Source organism: Crocodylus porosus, unplaced genomic scaffold (genome assembly GCF_001723895.1).
Source record: "Crocodylus porosus isolate Cpor-Errol unplaced genomic scaffold, CroPor_comp1, whole genome shotgun sequence".
Taxonomy (NCBI): domain Eukaryota; kingdom Metazoa; phylum Chordata; order Crocodylia; family Crocodylidae; genus Crocodylus; species Crocodylus porosus.
The window spans coordinates 135,968,296-135,977,381 of record NW_017728906.1 but is presented as its reverse complement, the minus strand read 5'-3'; positions in this window follow the sequence as shown (position 1 = coordinate 135,977,381).

Here is a 9,086-nt window from a genome sequence, read left to right as displayed (position 1 = left end):
CACTATCTATCTATCTATCTATTAGTAGTATTTCATTGTAATCACAGAAAAATTTGGATTTGGGGTTACTTTTTTAATTGAAAAATTGGGGATTTTTTAAAATCAGAGGAAACCAGGATCCCTGATAATTAAGCTGCTCTAGTGTTCATTAATATTCAGAAACAAGATAGTGCAAACTAACATTTCATTGTGCTAGAAAAGACTTTAACTCTTAACCATTTAATATTAAAGAACCTAGCATATATAATTTTATGAAGCAACACATATTTTTAATATCTTTTTAAATATATATATAACCATTTTGCTCTATCACTTCAGGAAGAAAGATCCTTAGATGATGTGAACTGTTATAGCTCTACTGATCTATGTGAAACTATAGAAACTTCTGTACTTAACATGGGGATACTGCTAAACAAATTAGTTCTCACCTTTCAGACTAGCCTTCTAACTGTGACTACTGTATATGCTCTGGAAGATAGCTGTGATTTGGTTTTATTTGCATTATAACAATCAAAAATTTAGAAAAAACAGAATTCTTCCACTGCAATATATCTAAAAATGGTGATATTCTAGATAGGATCACGTTTGTGAAAAATTGCCTCGATTCAATTATATTAGACTTTCAATTCCTGCATAGCTCCTCAGAAGTAATGGTATTTCATTTCCGAGTGAAGAAATTTCTGTGTAATGTGTACAGTCTGTAGGTCAATTTGAAAGGTGTGTAAAATAGTTCAGGATTGTTCTGCATGGAAATCATTTTTCATCTTCATAACACCACTCAAAAATGGCCCCCTAAAGTGAATCAGCTCTGTGAAAAATTTTTAAGCAAGTTCAGCCCTAGTTGTATAAAACAAAAAAACCCAACCCAGTTATTTAAGACTATATGCCATAAAACATTGAGAGTAGGAACTGACTGGCTTTTAATGTGACTATCTACTTGTGTGACAATATTTAACCACTGGGCTCCTTTGCATAACCAGTGCTGAACTCTAGTAGTTTCAGGCATGTTTCATGTTAGGCTGAGAGCACGCTGCAAGGGATGAACCTTTATTCTGGTAAAATAAAGCAAGATGTATGAGGAGTCAAGGGCTTCTACTTTCCTACCACAGTTTTCTTCAGCTGGACAGTTTTTTCTGCAGTTTCTTTTTGATCATACTCAGGGAATATAATGCCTGTAGGGGTACAGTAAAACTAGACAAGACATGAAAAAGGTACAGTAGTTTCAAATAACGGAGTACTTTTATAGAAAAAAATGTATAACCCTATTAAGATAAACTAGGTTTTTAAAAAGGAGGGGATTTTTATTTGACTAGTCAGAAGCTATAACTCATTCCTCATTAGAGCTGCAAGTGATTTTTTTGTAAATTGAACTCATTACTTTTAATGTAAGTTTTCAGTGTGACAGTGAAATAGTGTTCTTTTCAGCTAAATTGATTATAGTTTCATTAAGTTTTTAACCATACCAGGCCTAATCCAAAATCCACTGAAGTCAGTGAGAAGACTCCCACTGTTAATAATATGTTTTGGATTATGCCCTGATTGAATTGCCTAAAATCACATGGTGGGTAAAGCAACAAAATGAGGAAAATACAACTCCAGTCACTGCCCTTTTCTGTCCTCTGTACTTATCTGGTTGCCATCATCATAGTGGCTGAGGTCTTCAGAATCCTTTATATATATATATATATATATATATATATCTCTTCACAACAGTCTGTGCAGGTAGGAAAGTAGCACTATGATCACCATTTAATAGATGAGCCACTGAATTAAAAAAAAAAGCTAAAGTTAGGTCTGGGATTTTCAAAAAATCCTAAAGCAATCTGGCATCCGACCCTTGTTGGACTTTCAGCAAAACATGATTGAAACTCATTAGTTTTCTGATTATACAATTTTCAAAATAGCCAAGAAACAGATTGTGGTAGAGCTACGTTGTGGTAGAAACAAGAAAAAAAAATGAAAAATGAAGCACACTAGGGTCCTATCTTAAACTTTAGATATACATATCTCTGAAAATCTGACCTTATATTACAAATAGACTTAGGTGCCTAATTGCTATCCAACACTTATTTTACATGCTTAAACTGAAGATCTAATGTTTGAAAAGTCTTGGCAGTGTTGAGAACTGACCAGATGGCAAATGCAATTAACATCAAAGATAGGGGCAGCCTAGAGTAGTGAATGGGTTAGAAATTACTAGGAGAAACTGGCTGTTTTTAAGTCATTGGGGCCAAACTATATGCACCCTAGCATTCTGAAGGAATTGGCTGCAAATTTTTCATAAATTAGATAAATTCTTTGAGAACTCAAAGAGGCTGTGCAAGGACAAATATAGTGGCCATCTTTCAGAAAGGCTGCAGTCAGACTGCAGTCAGTCTGTCAATCAGACTGCAATGTCAGGGAAAATTATGAAATGGGTCATTAAGGAGAGTATTTCTAAGCAGCTGGAGGAAAACAAGATAAACATAAATAGCCAGCATAGGTTCGTCAAGATCAAGTCATAGCTAAACAATGTGTTAGCTTTTAACTGATGGAAAAGGAAATCATGCTCTGTGGAAGGAAGGAGAGCAATGGATGTGAAATAACTTGACTTCAGAAATAGTTTTAACATAATCTCCAACAATATTCTTATTAATAACCTGAAGAAATATAGACTAAACTAGGGGTGCTCATAGTTTTGGCCCTGTGGGCCAGAAAAACAGTGCAGGTCAGATTGGCTCCACATGGGTCCCCCACAGCTGGGACCAGGCCCTGGGGGACCCTGCACCATACTTTGTGCCTGATCTAGTGAGCAGGCCACAGCATGCAGGACTCCCCACAGATCCATGGCGCTGAAGTATATCTCACCTGCCGGCTGGGGATTGAACACCCCAGGACTACACAACATAAGATATATGTACTGTAGTTGGATCGTTATGTTTTCTGGGTAGTGATCAATGTCTAGTTGGGAAGAGGTAGCAACTGAGATTTTCCTCAGTTGTCCTGCGTCTCATGGTCTTGTTTAATGTCTTCATTTACAATTTGGAGAATAGACTTGAATGTATGCTTACCAAAATTTGCACGTGACAGTCAGTTGGGTGGAGTTTCAGAAAATCTTTAGGGTAGGGCTAGGAGTCTGCATGATCTTGATAAACTAGAGAAATAGTCCAAAATAAATCAGATTAAATTCAACAAGGATAAGTGCAAAGTGCTACACTTTGGAAAGAACAATCTCCTTAATAAATACAAATTGGGGAATGACTGGCTAGGGTGCAGAACTTCAGAAAAGAAGCTAGGAAGTCACCATGGAACACAATCTGAATATAAGACAGTGTGTTTTGCTGCAAAAAAAAAGACAAATGGTATACTGGGTTTTATTAATAAAGAAGTGTCACATGCACATGCAAAGGAAGCGATTGTCCAGCTCTTTGGCATGACTCCTGTGGACTCCTTACTTCAAGAAAGATGTGGGCAAATTATAAAGACTCCATCAAAGAGTGATAAAAATTAGAAGAGGCCTGGGAAACATGTCTTATAAGAGTAGGTTGAAAGACCTAGGATTATTTAGTTTGCAGAATAAGACTGAAATATAACAATTTTCAAATACTAAAGGGTAGTTATGTGGAGGACAGAGATAGACTGATCTCTGTAGCTGTAGTGGACGGGACAATGAGCAACAGTCTTAATTGTAGCAAGGAAATTTTAGGTTGGTTACTAGGAACAGGTTGGATATTTTCTTACCAAGAATGTGGCTAAGCACTGGAGCAAGCTATCCCAAGAAGTTATGGAATCTCCATCCTTGTATGCTTTTAACCACAGGTTAGACAAAGACTTGACTGGTATGATTTAATCAGGGATGATCCCACCTTATTTAAGAGTTTGAATAGATGATGTTCTGAAGAGTCACTTATACATCTTTGTGATCCTAGTCTATACTCTAAAGCAAGTGAATCCCATGTATTTATTGTTTGATGGAGGAGGAGAGTGAAACACTTTTAAACAATGGTCTAGTGGTTAGGGGTTTTCTCCTGCCATCTGCTCATAGGATTTAAACATAAAAAGGCACCAGTGAGGCAGCTTCAGAGACATTCCCAGTGGCTATGCTCAAGCATGCTGTGCACTGAAGTCCTGAGAGTAACCTCTGAGGGACACTCTGAAATGTCCCAACAGCAAGGGTCCAGGCACTGCTGGGGGAGAAGGAGAGGCAGGTTGTAGTTTGCAGGGAGGACAGGTGAGGGCTGCCTACTAGGACTGGGCAAAATAGCATTGTTTCATTTTCACATTTGTTTCACCATTTTGAAGGGACAGTATTTCATTTTGTCGTGGGAACCACTGTCCAGTTTCATTTTGTCAAAAATGTTTCGCTGTTTTGACGAGCTTCGACATTTCACCCATAGGCTATAATGGGGAAACATGAAAATGCCTAAAACAGTACCATTTCTTGTCTGATTCAGCTGCAAATTGCAGGGATGGTAGCCCCTTATGAGGGCATGAAGTCTGCCAAGCTTTAAGGAGATAGGTGCAGAGGTTTCTCAGAAATTGCACCTCAATGTCTTGAAAGCAAAATTTGCCAGCAGCAGCAGCAGCCTTCTGTTATCCGGGATGCAGATCCAGGGGTTTGCACCCCTGGGAGAGCTGTGGGGTTGTGCTGGACTCCTCCCAGGGGTGCAGACCCCTGGATCTGCACCAGGTGACAGGAGGCTGCCACTGCCACCTGGGACTGGTGCTCCGTGGGGCTCAGCCAGGCAGTAGGAGGCAGAGTGCAGCTCCAGCTCTGCCTGCCTCCTGCTGCCGGGCTGCGCTCCAATCGGCTCCATCAGCCCCACAGAGCACAGCCCAGCAGTGGGAGGAAGGAAGAGCCAGCACTGCGCTCCCCACCGGGCTGAGCTGCATGAGGTGTGGAGCTGCTCAGAGCACAATCCTAGCTCTCCCTTGCCTCCCACCACTGGGCTGCTTCAAAACTTAAAACATTTTGAAACTTTTGAAACATTTTGAGTGCCTTCATTTTGTTTCAAACCTGTTTCGATGTTTTTGTTTTATTTTGATTTTGCTGTTTCAAGTTCAAAATGCATTGAAACAGCTTCAAAATGAAGCACTCAGGGCAATTTGCATCGCCCAACTGCCTACCACCCAACTGTCTGTGCCCCTGATGCTGCTTTCCTGGCTGCAGCAGTAGGAAGAATGAACTTAGGACCGCCCTCCAAGATTCTATATATGGAAAATTATTAAAAAAATATATATTTTCTATACAAAAAATCTGTTTATAGGGGAGATCAATCTTAAATTTGGGTAAATACGGTACTTTAATTCCTAGCCATGGAAAAAGAGACTTGTAGATCAATTAACAATTGAACTTTTTGTTCTAAAACAAGTGTCAGTCATATCTTCCTACCCTTCATCTGATATGTAGCTTCTTTAAAGTGTTCTTTAAAAATAAACCCAACCCCAGCTTTTAATATTGTAATTAAAACATTGTTAATTCATATTTTGGATTGTGTTTCATAAGAGTATAATAACAGTAGAAAAATACAAAAATGACACCAGAGTTATTAATTCAAAGATTATAGGTATGCATGCAAATATTTCCTTAATAAATGATATATGAAACATTGCAGTAGACAATAGCATCCTCACTGAGAGAGCTTCCAGGATGCTTATAGCCTAAATCATTGAACCAAAAAACGTTACTTCAGCTGGCATTAGCATTCTATAAGCTGACATGCACTACTGAAGCAATGTCCATTTTATCACAACTATCTATCCAGTTGCAATTTTATTATGCTGTTATAAATCATGAAATCCATTTACATAAACATTGTGTTAATTTAATAATGTCCTAATAAAGCATGTTCTTTTTACAATCAATTATTATTTTATAACAACAACACTGTATGCCTCAAAGACATTTTGGTACTCTTGGCTTTTCTTTGCCCCGTGTGCCATTGTTTTATCTTCATCATTCCTAGAGCCTAATTAGTCCTATAAGAAGCATTCTGTTGATTGACTTGCAGTGCTGTACAAGGTCTCATTGGGTCTCTGCTGCGTTCAAAGGCATTCCTGTTTGGACTTCCTTCCAAGGTCAGGCCCTTCGTCTGTGTGCGCAGGCTGTTCTTGATGCTAAGTGCATATAAAGTCATCTAAAATATTTGATAAAAGGTGAAATTAGATTAAAGAATGTGGTATAGGCTCTTTTATTATACCGAGGTTCAGAAGCCAGGAAATGAACCTTATGGAGAGTTCATTTGTGATCTTTTTTTTAATTCCACATTAATGGTTGTTGGCTTTTTCTTTTTTCATGGAATAAATTCCTTTTAGGAGCCATCAAATGCTGGACACCCTGAAGGACTTTGAAGAGGAGAGGTAATTAAAGCAATTAATTGCTACCATACAATGCTTTCACAGACTGTAATTTAAAGTGCTAATGCTCCCCCCTTTTAACATTTCAAAATGTAAAGGGAGATAAGCCTAGGTCTTATGTTGCTGCTTTCCACAAATTAATTTACATTTTATCCAAATAGAAAGATTGCCTCTTGACACAAGAGGACAAATCTATTCATCCTCCTCCCTCTTTCACTCCCTTTCTTCTGGGTATTTTTTTCTACTTTTATTTTAATTAGTTATGCCAGCAGTTTTATTATGAATACCTACCAAAAAGTCACACTGTGATAAATGCCATGGAATTATTACATTATTTATGTGGATACTGTATTTTAATTATAATAAAACCACATAACTATATATGTGAAAATTATAGTAGTCTACATACCCAGTTGTACACAGGCCATTAGTTAAATCCTATTTCTTTTCTTTTTCTTGAGCTGTTTTAGCATTAAAAACAAAAAAACCCCCCCTTGATTTATGCTCCCAAAATGGCAGGTGAATGAGGTCCTGAATTTCCATTTGTGCATATCTGAATGCAGGATAAAGATTATAGCTCTGAAACATCCTGTGGGAACTATTATTATCAGTACTAAAAACAATAATCAGATTGCAAGTCACAGGATGCACATTAAAGCTTTCATTCTGATAAGACTTACACAGGTGCTTAGGAAGTGCCAGAGTTCAGTGGGAACATTCATGCGCATAAAGTTAAACATATATTGAATTTTTGCAGCATTAAGTGCTTACTAGAGAAACTGACATGGTAAAAGACACAACATTTAGGTCCAGATATCACTAAGAGAAAAGTGTATGCATCTAAATCTATATATCAGCTCTATATTAGTTACCATCAGGGATCCTGGTTCTCTTTGATAAAAAAAAAAAAAATCCCCAATTTTTGGGGTTAAAAAAAGTAACCCCAAATCCATATTTTTCTATGATTAAAATGAAACACCGCTAATACATAGAGATATATGTAGTAGTGTTTCATTTTGATCATGGAAGAATGTGGATTTGGGGTTACTTTTCTTAACCCAAAAAACTGGGGATTTTTTTTTTTTTTAATCGGAGAAAACCAGGATCCCTGGTTACCAGTGGCCCTATTCAAGTCAATAGCAACACTTCCACTGATTTCAGTGAATGAAGTTTTGGTCACTGGTTCTCAGAAGTGTTTCTCATATAGAAAAATGTGGCATTTCATTGTCAGCATTATGTATGCAGGGGAATAATGCAATTAAATAATAACAAATGGCATACAGTTTTCATGTTTTTGAAATCATAAGCAGCTAACATTTTCTATTAATAGATTTTTCTATACTGAAAAAATGTTTAGACCTACATTATTTGACAGGACCCTTAAAATTCGCCAAAAACTCTCTTTCAGTAGATATGTTTATATACATGTCATGCATTTAGGCTAGTGGTGCCCAACCTTCTAGTCCCTTGGGCCAGATGGACTAGTCCATAGGTAGGGTCAGTCTGCAGGTCTGATTTAGCATGGGGTCAGCATGCAGGTTGTCTGAAAGTGCAACCCTGCATACCAACCTGACTTTGTATGTCCAACATGGTCAGGGAGTAACCCCATGCATTGGCCCAATCACAGACCAATCCAATGCACAGGGTCATGTCATCCAGCCCAGAGGGCTCACAGATCTGGATAGTCGGTGGTGGGGAATGACAGCAGCATTAATTGCCATGTGTAAGCACTGGGTCATGGGTGTTATAGCCTAGTGGTTAGACTACTGGAGAAGGGAAGGAGCCAGGGGAAGAGTCCAAATCACAGGCCAAGTAAAGCATCAGGAATCAAAGACTAAGTTACCAGATCCAAGGGGAGAAATCCAGAGACAGAATCCAAAACACCGGCTGATTTAGGATTCAGGAGTCAGAGACCAAATTACCATAACTAGAGCCAAGCAGGGTGAGAGGTCATGAAACCAGAGAAAAAAGGCCCCAGGGAGACTTTTTTTAATTACAAAAGTATCAAATGTTTTCTTTGTTCTTCCTTTTTAAATTTTGTATGTTTTTCTTCACCCACCTCCAATCCCATCCTCTTTTATTCCCATTCCCTGATAACCCCTTCCCAGATTCACAGAAGATTCACAGAAGTTTAGGGCTGGAAGGGACCTCATGAGATCATTGGGTCCAGCTCCCCTGCTCTGGGCAGCAAAAACCGCCAGGGTCAAATAACCCCAGCAAGGTGTCCATCTAGTCTCCTTTTGAAGGTAAGAGAACCTTGTCTCCTTACCCTACCCTCAAAACTGTACCACAGAAATGAGTCAGCTGATAAGCCTGTTTTTGCCATGACCAGATTCCATCTCACAGCCTAACACTATGACCGGCACATCACAACAAGAGAGATGCTCGGATGGGATGAGCTCCACCTTTCCCCTAAAGGTAAGCGTGTGTTTTCTTCTAGGTTGGAGGACCTCCTCTGGCGGGCCTTAAACTAGGCTCACTTGGGGAAGGGGAAGACAAGGGTAGAGGAATCATCGGACTGCCAGACCAAGCAACTCCCACAAGTACAGCCCAGCCTAGACTGACGAGTGAAACATATACACATGTAAGCAACAGGGGCCAGAGTAATGCTGAAAGTAGGGGGCCAGTACACACATCCACAGGAGACCTCAAATGCCTCTACACAAATGCTCGTAGTATGGGAAACAAGCAGGAGGATCTCACCCTCCTGACAGCTGACACCAACCTGGACATAGTGGGGATCACTGAAA